At 46.8% G+C, this 15618-nt stretch overlaps 1 long non-coding RNA gene across 1 annotated transcript; it reads left to right on the top strand.

Moving 5' to 3' along the window:
• The first annotated feature begins 5609 nt into the window (after window positions 1–5609).
• Window positions 5610–13189, top strand: LOC132654910 (uncharacterized). Its single transcript, XR_009592512.1, has 3 exons — window positions 5610–5779; window positions 9603–9741; window positions 12627–13189. It is a non-coding gene; the product is annotated as an uncharacterized LOC132654910 (long non-coding RNA).
• Window positions 13190–15618: the final 2429 nt, after the last annotated feature.

Raw genomic sequence — 15618 nt, 5'->3', positions numbered from 1 at the left:
GGGCACAGGAGAGTGAATGCTTGTGTGGAAGGTAAGGGACTTTAAAGACAAGGGCTCTGGGCTGAAGAGAGATGACTCAGTGGGAAAAGCGCTTGCCGTGAAAGTGAGAGAATCTAAGTTTGAACCCCTGGAACCCACATAAAAAATCCTGGCAGGGGGCTGGAGAGCTCAGTGGTTAAGAGTGCATGCTACTCTTACAGAGGGCCCAAGTTTGGTTTCCAGCACCCATATTGGGCAGCTCACAACTGTAACTCAAGCTCCAGAGAATGTGGTTCCTCTGGTGTCTTTGCAGGCACCTGCACCCATGTGGGCATACCCACACTGAGACATACCCAAGAGCATAATTACAAATAATAAAAATAAATCTTTATTTACAAGGCCAGGCTGTGTAGGGAGCTCCCTGTAATTCTAGTACTCGGGAAGGTGAGGTAGGGGGACCCCTGGAACAAGCTGGCTGCTTAGAAGAGTAAAATTGTCAAGTTCTAGGTTCAGAAAAGAGTCCCCACCTCAATAACTAAGGTGGGGAGCAATTAAGGAAGACTCCAGATATCAACTTTGGGCCTTCATATCAAATGCGTATGCATGCTGGGAGTTTTCCTGTCTGTCTTTGCTTCCTGATCCATAGGAATTCAAGTAACCAGCCTCACATGGGGGTTCCTGTAGTCACAGGCTGCTCCCACAGCTGTGTCTTCTGTGCTACGACTGGCTGTGTCCTCAGACTGTAACCCAGGAGCTGTCCTTTCTCCTCTAAGCTGCTTCTACCAGGTGTGTATAGTAACGAGAAAAGCAGCGAGTTTGGAAACAGGTATGTTGCAGCTGGAAGGATGCCTGAGTGTTGCTCTGCTTCTCTCTTTAAATCAAGCCAAAGCAAGTAAATTTAGTATCAGGAGTGGGAGGTTTCTGCATCATTAAAGGCTTTCCTTTTATTGTCTCTAGCTGTGTGCTTCTAGGAACACACCAGCTGTTTGTGAGCTTCCTACTGTGGGAAGGACACAAGTTTGTGACTCTGGCAATTACTGAAAAGGTCTGAAAAAGAGGGGAAAACTTAAGACAGATTTATCTGGTAATTTATCTAAGTTTTTAATAAAACCAGAGAAGCAATGTTATGAGCCAAAGAACAGCACTGGGAAAAACAAGCCAAGGGCAGAGGCAGAAATAATTGCTAGAAAAGATGTTTGCTTGCAGCAAATAAGATACCCCTACCAGCTGCCAGCCAAACCCCTCTTGAAGCTGGGCCTCCTTCAGGGTGCACCAGAACCAAGTGTGGGGTGCTTGCTTGATAAGAAATGACCTGGTAAGCTATAGCTGTCAGTATGACACAGCCCGGAACCACTGAGGGAAACCCAACTGAGGAGTGTCACTGTCAGCATGACCTGTGGGACATTTTCTTCATTGTTAATTTATGTAGGAGAGCCCAGCCTACTGTGGGTGGCACCATCCCTAGTCAGGTGGGCCTGAGCTGTGTAAGAAAGGTAGCTGAAAGTGAGCTATGCAGCATGTCAGTAAGCAGTGTTCCTTTGTGGATCTGGTCTCTGCTCCTTCAAAGATGGATGATGACCTGGAAGTATAAGCCAGATTAACCTTTCCCTCCTGAAGTCACCTTCAGTTAGAGTGCTTCATCACAGCAATGGGAGAAAACTTGAGCAGGCTGTTAATGTGTAGCTGGAGTTCTGGGACCTGGACTGCTCTGGTTTCTTGCTCAGAGTTTAGGTGACATCTATGGGGTCAACTCTGCTGGGAGTATTTTTCCTATTCTGAAAGGCTATTCATACATAGCCTACCCACAGCATTATTTTTACTTCTCCCCAGCTTTCACAGAGAGGTCTTTGAGGTACAGCAGAGAACATTTCCATTCATTACCATGTTGCTGGCTACTCTCTTGTAAGCAAGAATGAAGGGCAGAAATGACACACTCAGATCGTTTCTGTGGAAGAACACGAGGTCCATCTTTCAGCCAGATAGGGGGACTCCAGGTGCCTGAGAGAAGGTTCCACGGAGAAGGCTGTATGTTAGATAGGCTCATGGTGCACCTGAGTCTTCAACCCATGTTCCTTCCCTTGACACTTTAGAGTCACCAACCCTGCCTCTGGTGAGACTTTGCCGGCCATGTACCCACTCTATCCCATACTAGTGACATACGTGTATGGAATGGGCTCAGGCCATGATCTCTAGAGCTGCTGTCTTCTGTATTGTTTACTTTTAAGACAGGTTTCAATGTTTAGCCCAGGCTAGCTTGTAACTCCATCTGCCTCTGCTTCCCAAGTGTTGAGATTAAAGGTGCGTGTACCCATGCCAGGTCAAGGTGATGACTTCTTAGGAGTTGATTTTGAGGTGATTTTTTTTTGAAAGGAACTATGACAAGATAATCAAGAATGAGGAGATGCTACAGTAAAACAAGGATCCTGGAAATCCTAAGGAAAGGTGTGGTGGGACCTCTTCCCCTGTCCTTGGAAGATGAGTCCCAGGATCTTTGCTTCCCTTTCCTGCCACATGCCCCTAGGACCCCCAGGCACTGGACAGCTCTTCTCCACATCTATAGGTTCGCACAGTTTCCCACTCTGCTAGATTCTTATGTTGCCTTGACAAATACCTGGGGAAAATAATCTAGTTCCTGGTTTCAACATCTGTCACCTGTGGTCCAGCTAGCTCCTTTGCTTTGGCTCTGAGGTGAGGGAAAGTAGCAGGAGTGTTGGCAGAGGAGGCTGCTCACGTCATGGTATCCAGGAAGCAGAAAGAGTGGGGGATGGAGGGAGATAGACAAATAGCCTGAGTGTGTGGGGGGGACATAGCATCCATAAACATGTGTTGGACTTCAAAACCCTTATAGCAGCTCCTAGCTACACTAACTGGTTATTAATCTATTGATGAGGTCAGGGTCCTCAGGATTCAATCATTCTCCCACCCCAGACCCCACCCCGAAGCCATCAGCTGGCAACCAAGCTTTTCATACATGATAATTCATGGGATACATCCAAATTGCAACACTCACACAGGGGGTTCCACCAATATGGCTGCCTTGTCTAAGCTCTCCCTAAGTGTGATGGTTTGAATGAGCAATGTCTCCCACTGGCTTATGTACCCTCCCAGTTGGTAGCACTGTCTGGGAAGGTTCTGGAGGCGGAGCCTCACTGGGGGAGGTCCCTTCCTGGTTGAGGGCTTTGAGGCCTCCTAGCCTGGCCCCACTTTCTGCTTTTATTATCTGCTTCCTGTGTGCAGGTGAACTGTGATCCACCATCTTTCTGACTGCCAGGTGAGCCTCATGCTCCTGCAGCTATGCTTTTCCTACTGTGGACTCCCACCCCCACCCCCACACCTCTGGAACTGTCAGCTAAAACAAACCCTTCTCTCCTCTCAGTTTCCTTTGGAAAGGGTATTTCCAGAAACGTAACTAATACATGGCGCATGAAGCAGGCAAAGGGGCAGAAGCTGGGTAGCTGCACAGCAGGCGAGGCTGCGCAGGGAAAGCAGTTTATGACTCTTAAGCTATTCTGTCTCTAGTGTCTTCATTTCTGTCATGGAGAAGATGGAGGCGGACATACCCAGATCCCATTGGTGGGATCTCAGTGGGATCCTTCGCTGCTCTCCTGGTTGCTAATCAGGTGTGTGCCTACCTCCAGGTGAACCTCCGTGCCACTTGGGAGAGAATTTGAACACAGGGAGGCTGTGTGGGTTATGAGTGATTCAGTTTCAAAGGGACAGTTTGGACTCTGAATTTCCCACCATTGCGTTTAATGTGATTGCCTTTTATTTTCTGAGAAAAAAAAAAAATCCCTGGCAGCCCCATTGTGGGGCTTCTCTGGAGGGCTGTGAGCAGCACAGGCTAGCAGTCTCTTTGGTCAGCTACTTGTCAGGTCATTTGTGATGGGCTGAGTAGAGAGAAACAACAGCTTTCCGATTTGCTTCATGAAAACAGCTTTTATGTGGGGTTTGGCCTTTATTTCGTCTTAGCTACTGAGTTGTGAATGGTCTAATTGCATTTGAAGTGGTAGAGTTTCATGCCCATGGAGAAATGGCTGCTGTATTCTGATGTCTTCTTTTAGTTTTTGGTGTGTGGGAAATTAACTTGCTTTGTTAATTTGTTCTCTTGTTTTGAGACAATTTTTTCTTTTTTCTTTTTTTTCTTTTTCTTTTGAGATAAGGTCTCACGGCATCGCCTATGCTAGCCACAAACCTTCAGTCTTTCTGCCTCAGCCTTCTGTGTGCTGAGATCAGAGGTGTGTGCCGTGGTCCATATAAAGATAAATTAAGTTCATTAAGTGCACATATTTTAGATTAATTCTCTCTCTCTCTCTTTCTCTCTCTCTCTCTCTCTGTGTGTGTGTGTGTGTGTGTGCAGATGCCTTCAGAGGCAGAGAGTTGGAGTCACAGGTGGTTGTGATCCCCCTGATGTGGGGTTGCAGGAAAGCTGTCTCTCTAGCACCATGCATCATGACCTTTGCCCCCATAGCTCCCTGGTGCTGTGTGCCTGACTCTTCCGTCTCCATTCAAACAGGAGAGAAGCTGGTGTCTGTCACCCGCTTACCGGGTTGTTCCTCCTCCATCCATTTGAAGAGGACTGCTGACCAGTTCTCCTTTGTTTTGCTCTTCTTCCCTGAAGAAAAGCAAGGGGTCTGGGAAGGGCCTTGGGGCAGGCAAGTCCCAGTTCTACGCTCACCTGCCGTGGGACCCACTCATGAACTCTGCCTGTGAGATGGGGAAGGTTTTGGATAACATCCTTTCCCATCAATGCTCATTTGAAAGTGAGCAGGTGGACTGGAGGAATGGCCCAGCAGGTGAAGTGTCCACTGTGCATGGGTAAAGCCCTGAATGTAAATCTCCAGGACAGACATACAACTGGATGTGATAGCCTGTGAGTTCCTCTAAGGAGATGGGAAAGAGCCATGTGAAGCCCATAGGCTGGCAGGCCTGCCATATGGACTGGCTAGCAACAAAAGACCCTGTCTCAGACAAGGTGAGAGGTAAGGAAGGACCTCCGTATGCACATACAATTGCATGCATACACCTGTGTGTGTGTGTGTGTGTGTGTGCGCACACACACATACACACACACACACACACACACACACACACCCTGAGAAAGAGTTGGTGAGATTGCTCAGCAGGTAAAGGCTCCAGCCACAAAGCTCAACAAGCTGAGTCTGATCCCTGAAACCCACATGGTCCTCTGACCTCCAAAAGTTTGCTTTGGCATATGCCTTCTTCCCACATAAATAAGTAATACAAATAAAAGAAGGTAAGTTGAGTAATCCCCTAAAGACAATTTTTTTTTTCTGTGTGCCAGAGTGACCCACTTAAATTTAGCTAGTATTTGTTTGTCATTACTTTAGTGAAAAGACTTAAACTGTTCCCTTGCTTGGATTTGGTCAGAGAATAAGGTCAGGCGGGATGGTGCTTCCAGTGTTTCCCCATCCTGGACTTTTTCTGGAGGTCTGGTTTGTTCTCTCTAGTACGGAAACAGGACGTCGGCAGCTGTTTATATGTCAAGGCCAAAGAGACAAAGCTTACTGTGCAGCTAGCTCAGTGGGTCTTCTGTGTGCTCAGAGGACCCACAGCCTGGACCAGGCCACCTGGACCTGGGCTGTGGTGGAGTGTAGACAGCTTTATTCACAGGACAATGTGTGCACACAGGAAGCAGGACCACTTCCGGGTTGGCATCACCACTAAGGGACCCTGTGGATGGCCCATGGCAGAGGCAGAGACAGCAGTGGTGGCGGCTGGCAGGTTGTCCCCAGTGGCATCTTCGTCAGTGGCAGATTTGGAGCTGAGCCTTTTCTGTTAGGTATGGTACCTGAAGGGTCAGGGTTTGTACAGCCCTTGGAGAGGCACATTCTGGAGACAAGAGAGTAATGCTTCTAGCATGGCAGTAGGGAAGGAGGGAGGCACCGGGATCCTGGATCTCTCTCCCTCTCTCTCTCTGGGAATGTGTGTTTTGCTTGCATCTCTATATGTGCACCATGTGTGTGCCTGTGCTTACAGAGGCTGGAACGGGGCATTAGATCTCCGGGAAGTGGAGTTAAAGGTGGCTGAGAACTGTCATGTAAGTGCTGGGAGTTGAACTCACGTCCTCTGGGAGGGCAGCCAGCACTCTGAACTGTTGAAGCATCTCTCCTGCCCCTTGGACCTATTCTAATTTGACCCGAAAGCATTGGATAGATGAGTATTGACGCATGCCCCAAACTAGTTGCACCTATAACTCCTAAGAATAATTTAGAGAGAACGTAAGCAAAATCCTTACTTTTCCTTTAAAAAAAAAATCTGTTCTTCAGATTCACCCAGATATCCCCATGATTCCCTCAGGGAAACCATGGCTGTGGCAAAGGGTAAGAAAATTTCAGGGTGGGTTGCTTTTGTATTCACTCACAGACTATCAAATTTGGTGCCTATTGCAAAATAGAAAAAAAAAAAACTATCATGTAGATATTTAATGACATGGAAAAATGTTCTCAATATAGTGCCAAGTGTTAAAAAAAAAGTTCATATCCACAATTTTGAGTGTGATCTCCGATTGCAACATTACGTAGATGTATCTCCGCAGAGAAGAAGGTCTGGAAAGATGTATTCCAACACAGTAGCCCTGCCTGCTGTTTGACACAGCAATGGTGCCTTTTATTCCTCAATTCTGCTTATCTGTGTGGTGTGAATGTTTTTATGCCAAACATGCATTGCTTTTGTAATAAGAAAAAAAGGCAATGTAGACTTTTTATTTTTAAAAACCTAGCCAGCAACCCCTTCATTAAATGGGGGTGTCACAGCATCAGTGTCAGGGCTAGAGGGTTATGACTCAGAGGTAGGAAATAAGGCAGGCCAGCAGGTGAGGTGCCAGCAGGAAAGGGCTTGTGCTGTGACCTCTGGGGTCAGCCTCTGGGAGCTTAGTGTGGATTCCAACTGGGGAGTGAGAGTGGTCTGGGATGGGCCTTGGGGCAGGTGAGTCCTGTTTGAACAAAGCCCCTTTGAAGTGCCTGGCTCAGGAATGCAAGGATTAGGGAGTGATTAGCATCCATCCAGGAAGAACTTTCATCACCACACTCATAGCTTCCCCCTTCCCCACTGTGGTGACTAGGAGGCCTTTTGTGCATGTGGTTTGTGCACGTGTGTATGTTTGCATGTGTGTGGGGTGTGCACACACATGTGTGTGGGAGTGTGTAGAGATCAGAGGCTGATGCTGCTGTCTGCTTCGATTGTTCTCCCTTTATTTAGCAAGAGACTCAAGCAGGGTGTCTTGCTAAATGAGCTGAGATTATGCCAGTTTGGCTACACTAGCTAGCCACCTTGCTCTGGGAACGCTGGTCTCTGCCGCTTGAGTGCTGGGGATTCCAGGATTACCACACCCACCAGCTTTCATGTGGGTGCTGGGGATATGAACTATGGTTCTCTTTCCTGCATACCAAGTAAGTCCCCTGCCCCAGCCTCTGATGATTTTTATACTTTTCCTAAGGTTCAGTCTTTGTTCACATCTACCAGGGTAGGAGACAGCTAACATGTGCCTTTCTGCATCAGGATAGGGCATGGAGAGAGGCATTGAGGTTAGCATATGAAATAAGCCAGTTGGCAGAAGACTAGAAAGCCCTCCCGACCAGGGTTGCAGGTAGGGGCAGAGCGCAGCACAGGCAAGTCTCCCAAGAGGCCCCTCCAGTGGCTGCCAGTGGCCTTCCAACCTTTCCAGCTCTTTCTTAATTAATTACCTCTTTGCTATCCATCTGCCCCTGGTCCTATCCTTTGTTCCAAAGACAAGAACGTGGGACTCTCAATACATGCCTCCCAAACCCAGATCAGCATTTATAAAATTCACTGTTTTGTGACAAGGACTGACTTAAGTCTAGCATCCCAGCTGAGGTAGACCAGCACTCCCAACACAAGTAGGTGGCTCATCCTGGGTTCACCCTGGCCCTACGTGTACTCACTGTGCTTTATCTTCATACTTCAGCAGGATAAGTCGAGGGATGGCTTGGGAGAAGATGAAGGTTCATTTTAAGACCAGCCTTTCTTGATAATTTTTGTTAACAGCTGTACTGTCATGCCAAGGGCTTGAGCTACAGACGACAGGTCAATTTTCCTTCAAATGCATGCCTGGCCTCGGATTGCTTGTGTGATCTTAGAAAATTGAGTTAATTTCTCTGAGCCGCACCTTTAAGCAGCTGCCAAACTGGGATGGCCCTCTGGTGTCTGGAGGCTGTTCAAAGGGTTGGTAGAGTAAGAGCCCTGTTTCCTGGCATTCCTGGGTGAGGTGGGGTAGCCCTGTGTGGTGTGTGTGTGTAGAGGCCACTTAGAAGTTGCTTTTGGTAAAACAATTGGTGCCTCTCTTGGGCCCTCATGGGCATGGTAACTGCTTAAGGAGTTTCTGCCTAGAAACTCTTGATACCTACCTATCTCTTTCCCCTTTAAGGCTGAAGGCGCAAACAGGAATTTAGGCATCTTACGTCTAATGGTCTGCTGATCTGCTGTCATTATTCCAAACCTGCAGTTATCTTTGCGTCCAGGCATAGCAGACAGGACTTTTCTAGACACTGCTTGCTCCAGGTGAGAGCAGTTACTCACGAGGGTCAGGCTGTTCCCTGAACAACACCCTCAAGCTGCAGGGACTGCTTTAGGCCACCTTGTAAGACTAGACCACAGGTAATTATGAACCAGAGCACACAGTAGCCAGGACTGCGTTACGCCAGCCTCTGTCCCTTGGACTCCACTGTAGCTCATGTCAGTAACCCAAAGATAGACTTGAGGGCATGCACGCCTTCACCCCCCTCAAAACATATTGCTGAGCCCTCTGTCTGCTTTTCACTAACTCCTTGGTGCATTGTGGCAGGTGGCTAGGCCAGTCCTTTAAGATCTCGGGACCTGGGAAATCTGCCTTAAAACTCTGGTTCCATAAGCAGACCCTACAAGGAGGCAGAAATCGTGCCCAAGAGCAGGCCAGACCCCATGTTCCACTGATCCAACTGTGGGACGAAATTATTTAAAACCTTATGTTTAAGCTTAGCACGAGCAGGCTTTTATTTTTCTTGTTTTTCATGAAACAATTTAGCACACTGTCCATTTACATTGTATTAGAAATTATTTGTCATGTGAACATGAGTTAATGCCTGTGGGAGGTTGGACTTTGGGTAAGATGTGCGTACTGTGCCATTTTAGGTAAGAAAGTTGAGCATTCAGGGATTTAGGCATCCTGTGGTGGAAGGGGCTGTGATTGTGTTACCCACGAGAAGGTGATCATATGGGTATGTCTTCTGGGAATCCCACCTCTACATGGGGGGAGACAGGCTGGCTTCCTCTCTGAAGTGACAAGCTCTTGTTAGGTGCACCTTGAAGAACCAGAGTTGAGACTGTGGGCACTCAGATCACACCTTGCCCGGATGGCTGAATTGTTAATATCTTGTCCTGTGTCCAGGTGGCATTGGAGAGAGAGTCAGCCTAAGCCCCTGGAAAGGGGGTGGGTGGAAGTCCGTGCGCCATGGCTGCTGGAAGTCAGGGGAACTGCAGCTGACAAGAGGAGGTGCCTTCTGTGTGAAGAAGGAGGAGGCTGGGGTGTGGGGAGAGAGTCTTTGAAGAACCTGTGATCTTGCCTTCCAACAATGGCCATGCCGCCTTACTGTGACCCCACCTTCCAGGAGCAGGAGGCAGCAGTTTAGAGAGCCCTGCAGGGGAGCTGGAACGAAGAGGGGTGGAGCAGGACGCTTGATGGCACCCCAGGCTGGAGCCACCACAGCGCAAGGAGCCTAGTTTATGACTGGAAGGTGCTATTGACATGTGAGTATACAGTATTCATCTTCACGTGTAAATATGTATAAATAGCAAGGAGGCCACCATTTCCCCCCAGGGACGGAGCGAATCAGCTCTACAAAGTAATTTAGAAGGGTAGAAAGGGAGAAGGAGGGGGTTTTCTATCTGCTCCATATCCATATACGTAAGGATGCGCACGTGCATACAACTATCCATCTATCTAGTGTCTGTCTGTCTGTCTATCTATCTATCTATCTATCTATCTATCTATCTGCTTACCTATCTGCATTTTCTTTTGGCTTTTGACCTCTTCATGCCCTATCACTTTTTCCCATCATCCTCTTTCTAAGTAGAAACATTTAAATACACATTTAAATCTTTATCTGGATTCTACAGAAGAGACTAATTCTCAACAGTGGTGGCTGCTCTGAGATAGTTTGGTAGTTTCTTATTGCCTTCTTTGGGTGGTTGGATGTGAACATGTAAGACTCCATCAAACTTTCTTTCTTTCTTTCTTTCTTTTTTCTTTCTTTCTTTCTTTCTTTTTTCTTTCTTTCTTTCTTTCTCTCTCTCTCTCTTTCTTTCTTTCTTTCTCTCTCTTTCTCTTCTTTCTTTCTTTCTTTCTTTCTTTCTTTCTTTCTTTCTTCCCTCCCATTCATCTGTCCATCTACTCATTTAGATTTCAGTGAAATCTTGTGTGGTATGAAAGTTTTGTGCTTGTGGGGCTAGCGGCCCATAGACCTGGGGATAGTCTGATACTGCAGTCCAAGTCCAGAGGTGATCTGGGGCAGACTGCCTTCCCATCAGATGTCACCTTTGCTGCACTCAGGCCTCCCACAGCCGAATGAGGCTGAGCTGCGCTGTGGAGGGCAACCTCTTAATACTCAGAATAAAATCTCACACCTAATGTACTCACAGCAGCACCCAATATATCTGTGCACCAGACCCACCCAGGTTTCCACACAGTTACGTAGCACACTCATCGGGAGTCCTGCACACCCGTGGGCTCTGTCTCCCTTACTTATATTCAAGGATACCAAATTCCATAGGATATATTTCTAGAGTGAAAGTTTATGAAAAATTATTCAATTTAAAAAATATACTGCCAAATTATCTCTAGAAAGTTAAAAACATTTAAATTTTTTTTTTCTGTACATAATCCATGACTGCTTGATTTTGACATTCTCCATACACATAGGATGCACAGATCTTCTTTCTATAAACCTTGGGAGTTATATTTTAGGAAGTAGAAACAGATTTGCTAATGCAATGTACAAAAAATTATCCCACTGTTCAAATCTGCATTTCCAACTCAGACTATGATGAAATTTAATATCTATTAGCATGTTCGTTGACCATTTATTTGCATTTCCCCTTGGCTTTTGACTTCTTCATGCTTGGACCCTTTTTCTATCATCCTCTTTCAGAGCAGAAACACTTAAACACACATTTAAGCCTTCACCCAGGTTCCCCAGAAGAGACGTAATTCTCAACAGTGATGGCTGCTCTGGCACACAAGCCTGGAAATGCTTTCTTTGGCTGGTTGGATGGAGAGCCTGTGAGCATTCCTCTTTTATACCCCTCCCTCTGGTTTCCATGTTAGTTATTTTCCACATCACAATATCTGACAAAATACAGTCTAGGAGAAGAAAGGTCTATTTTGGCTCACCATTTTGGAGGGAAGGTCCATCCTAGTGAGAAGGTGTGACGGGATGGTCCTCGGGAACCGTGTGCGGCTGTGTGGCAGCTGCCGCTTCTCAGTCACAGTTTACAAGTGTAACCTAGGACTGGTTCCCATTATCTTATTCCTGCCAATCAGGCCTCAGTGCCAAACTGCACCAACAGCTAGTGACCAAGTGTTTAGAAGCATAGGCCTGTGGGGACCATTTTTTTTTCTTTTTCATAAAAACCATAGTATCAGGCTGAGCAGGGAGCCAGTAAGCATGACAAAGAAAAACTCCAAGACCAAACTTCCCCAAGAAAATAGCAACAATACCCATAGCTCTTCAGTACAGAAAAAAATTGGCTGCGCAGCCTGGGCTTATCATATTGCCACATGGCACTCTCAGTGTTCACAGAGGGCCAGATCCCAGAAACACCGCAGTGACCTTTTAGGGGTGAATTCCTTGTATCTCAGCAGGATGTTGTGAGGTAACACCAGCCTTGGACAGCACTTTGGGGCTTTTACCCTTACAGAAAGATCTGGACCCACTTTATCAGCTAAGCAAGCATGCTGCATCCCTCAAGAGGGAAAGAAGTGGGAAGCTTTGGCCACCCAGGTGTCCAGGAGACACTCGGAGCTTGGGAACTCTTAGGACAAAACATTGGCGTATGCTAGGATAAAAGATTTCCCGGCTTACATATATGAAGTTGGAGGGGCAAGCCAACCTGTCTTTCTTTAGGATAGGTGGTGCAGTGCTGCTCACAAACCATAGCACAGTGTGGCCCTAGTTTTTCTCATCCAAAATGCAAAGCAGCTTTGTAAATTACAGAACAAACAGTCTTTTAGAACCCTTCCAGTCCGGTTGAGATGATACCCAAGACGGTCACTAGCCTTGTGGTAAATGGAATTCCCCACAGGACTTAAGGCTGAAGGAAAATAACCAACCAGAGCCCTCAGCATTTTGCACATTTTAAAATTTGGCCATTTTAGACACTTGGAGGCTCTTTCTCAGGGTTTCCATCAAGAAAATGATCCAGAACAAATGAAGGCCCCGGGGGCATTGGAGGATGCCCACAGCCAGTCATGGCCTTTGAAGGCTTTCTTTAAAAACCCAAACCAGCATCACATTTCAGTTCTGATGTTTTTGAGGGAGTCTTGGTTACGTGTCTGGGAAGGTACTGTTGGTGTTTGGAAACTGGACATGGTGGTACATGCTTGTAATATCAATATTTTTTGGGGGGTGTTGAAGGAAGAGGATTAAGACTTCTCAGGAACATAGTGAATTTGAGGCCAACATGAGCAACGTATGACCTTGTTTTCTTCAAAAAAAGAGGAGGATGAGGAGGAAGAAGAGGAGGAAACAATGAGAAGGCAAGTCCTGGTTGCATGATTAAGAGGAGGAGGTGACATTTTTGTGACTATCTCTCAGTGGCCACAAGGACTCAATTGTTCCGGGGTTATCCATCAGACCCTGTTGAAAGCCTTGGGCAGCTCAGCTGCCGTAGTGTGGAACAGACGGTGGCTTGAACAACTGTACATATTTACTGGATGTCCATTGACTAGAAGACTTTGTCCTCAGCGCAGCTGCTCCAGAGTCATCAGAAGGACCTCTGAAGGCAGGCTGCTTCAAGTCCAGCTGTCCCTAAGACATCAGGACCACTGAAGGCAGGGCACTTTCTCAGTGTGTCCTCATACTCGGCCAGGAGCAGGGGAGAAGTCACACAAAAGAACATGCTTTCTGGAGGAACTCTGAGAGAGCATAGCTGGCTAACTAAATGCCTGAATAGCATTAGTCATGGTCTCCAAAGAAGACAACCCACTGTGGAACCAGGAAAAAGGATGAGAACATCTTCTAGGAATAAAACCTTTGAAAAACTATACTTTTCTTTCTTTTTTAATTATTGTTTATTATTATTAGTTACATTTTATTAACTCTGTATCCCAGCTGTATCCCACTCCCTTATTCCCTCCCAATCCCACCCTCCCTCCCTCAGCTTCTCCCTGCCCCTTTCCAAGTCCATGGATTGGGGAGGACCTCTTCCCCTTTCATCTAGCCCTGTTTTATCAGGTATCTTCAGGACTGGCTGCAAAGTCTTCCTCTGTGGCCTAGCAGGACTGCTCCTCCCTTGGGGGGTAGGGAGGTCAAAGAGCCTGCCATTGAGTTCCTGTCAGGGATAGTCCCTGTTCCCCTTACTATACTTTTCAAATGTACATGCTATCCAGTTTCTTACACGGGAACTGGCCGTATTGTGAATGGTCCCATTCTTAAGCCTTCACCTAAACCCTCCACAGTACTCATCTCCAATACCATTACAATGATTGATCGACTGGGGAGAGAGAGAAAGGAGGAGTATGAATTTATGGCTTTAACATATGATTGATCCTGGGGTAGACACAGTTCAGACAATAGTCATGAACTTGAGGGAAAAGTGTTGAGGTCATGAGGTAGTTTTTCTTCTCCTTTCTGTTTCTCCCATACACAGCTGTTGTTCTTCTGTGTACAGTGTCAGAACAAGACAGAATGGATACAAGTCTTCCAGCCCACTCAGAACAGTGGACCAGAGTAGGCAGAGTCTGTCTGTAACTGACCAACCTATGAATCTAACATTTTCAGAGACACCAGGCTAACGTCCTAAGCACCCATAAGCACCCAGATTGCCACTCTTCCCTGAATGAAACCATAAAGAACTATGTTTGCAAATACCAGGCAAAGGTGCATTTGGGCTGCAGATGCCAGCCCTGAATTGCTCTTTTTGCTATTTCTTGCTCTTTCCTGTTTCCCTCATGATTTCAACACTGACCTGTCATGCATTGTTCTTATTTTCGTTTCCTTTGTCTATCCAACCTGTTTCCTCTACTCTGCCTTTGCTGTCACCTGCTCTCTGAAACTTTCCGCATCTGGTTAGTTTGAGAAGCCTCTCTGTGTTGGGCCTGGGAGCTTTGGAAGTAAAAGCCAATCAGATGAAGTAAGGTGTGACTGTGTACCTTCCCTTCCACTTTGAACTACACCAGGGATTTGGGTGCCTGTTTCAGAGTGCTACTTTCTTAGGGTTTGGGAGTCCATAGATCAGTGGTCGTCAGTCGAATCCTGGTTGCCAGACACCTGTAGCTCTGGTGATCCACCAGTCTTGATTGCATTTGATGCTTACGTGGGAAGAGGATGGCATGAGCTAATGAGCTCAAGTCTGAGCCAGTGAGCCAAGGCCAGCCACATAGCTCAATATGTGCATCCTACAGAGGAAGTTGGTTCTCCTCAGCCATGCACAGCTGTACTGGAAGTGGCTGCAGGGTGAGGCGTAGCCTGCCAGGTGTGATTTCCCTGCAATGAATCACATTCCAGGGCCTCGCTCATTGCTGCCTCTAGCTTCCAGGCCGCCGTGGTTCTTGGTGCATGAATGATGCCCTCTGCACTCCCCGGCCAATGCATTTAATTTCGACCCAACAAGTAGTGTCATCATTCAAAGCACAGAATGGCTCATCTGCTCCGAACTCCCCAGTGCTTAAAATATCTGAGGTCTGAAACAAGCAGATCCCCTCTCCCGCTCATTACTGTTTTGATTGCATCTTCCGCTGTTCTCCGTGATGCCGTCTGCCCTCCAGCCAAGAAGTCCCTGGTGCCTTTGAGCATCTGTTGCAGTCCAGGCTCCCTCCTCATTGTTGAGTGGATGCCTCCCCCACTGCCTGCAGGTAACTGTTCCAATTGCAGCTCCTCGCTGAAGCCTCTGCTTCTTTTCTGAAAACAGAGTCTCTCCCCAAACCTGCTTCTCATGGACTTTTCTCTGGAGCAGTGGTTCTCAACCTTCCCAGGGATGCAGCCCTTTGATACAAGTTCTTCGTGTTGTGAAGACCCCTGACCATAAAATTACTTTCATTGCTACTCGTAACTGTAATATTAACTATTATTATCAACCATAATGTAAGTATCTGTGTCTTCCAATGGTCTTAGGTGACCCCTGTAAAAGGATCATCCAATCCCCAAAGGGGACCCACAGGTTGAGAACTGCTGCTCTAGAGCATTTAAATTGACACACAAGGACATCACTTATTTATCTGCATACTTCACTCGATTCAGGGTTTGTGGGTTATTTTTTACTGTTTCTGAAACAGATTTTTCTGTTTAGCCCAGACTGATTTCAAGGCCATTTCTGCATGTCTCTGTGTGCTAATGGTAGTCTAGTTCTTTGATTATTTTTTCTTACACTGTGGCCCAGGCTAGTCTGGAACTCTCCATGGAGCCCACA

The sequence above is a fragment of the Meriones unguiculatus genome, chromosome 6 (assembly GCF_030254825.1).
Source record: "Meriones unguiculatus strain TT.TT164.6M chromosome 6, Bangor_MerUng_6.1, whole genome shotgun sequence".
Taxonomy (NCBI): domain Eukaryota; kingdom Metazoa; phylum Chordata; class Mammalia; order Rodentia; family Muridae; genus Meriones; species Meriones unguiculatus.
This window is presented reverse-complemented; position numbering and strand designations above follow the sequence as displayed.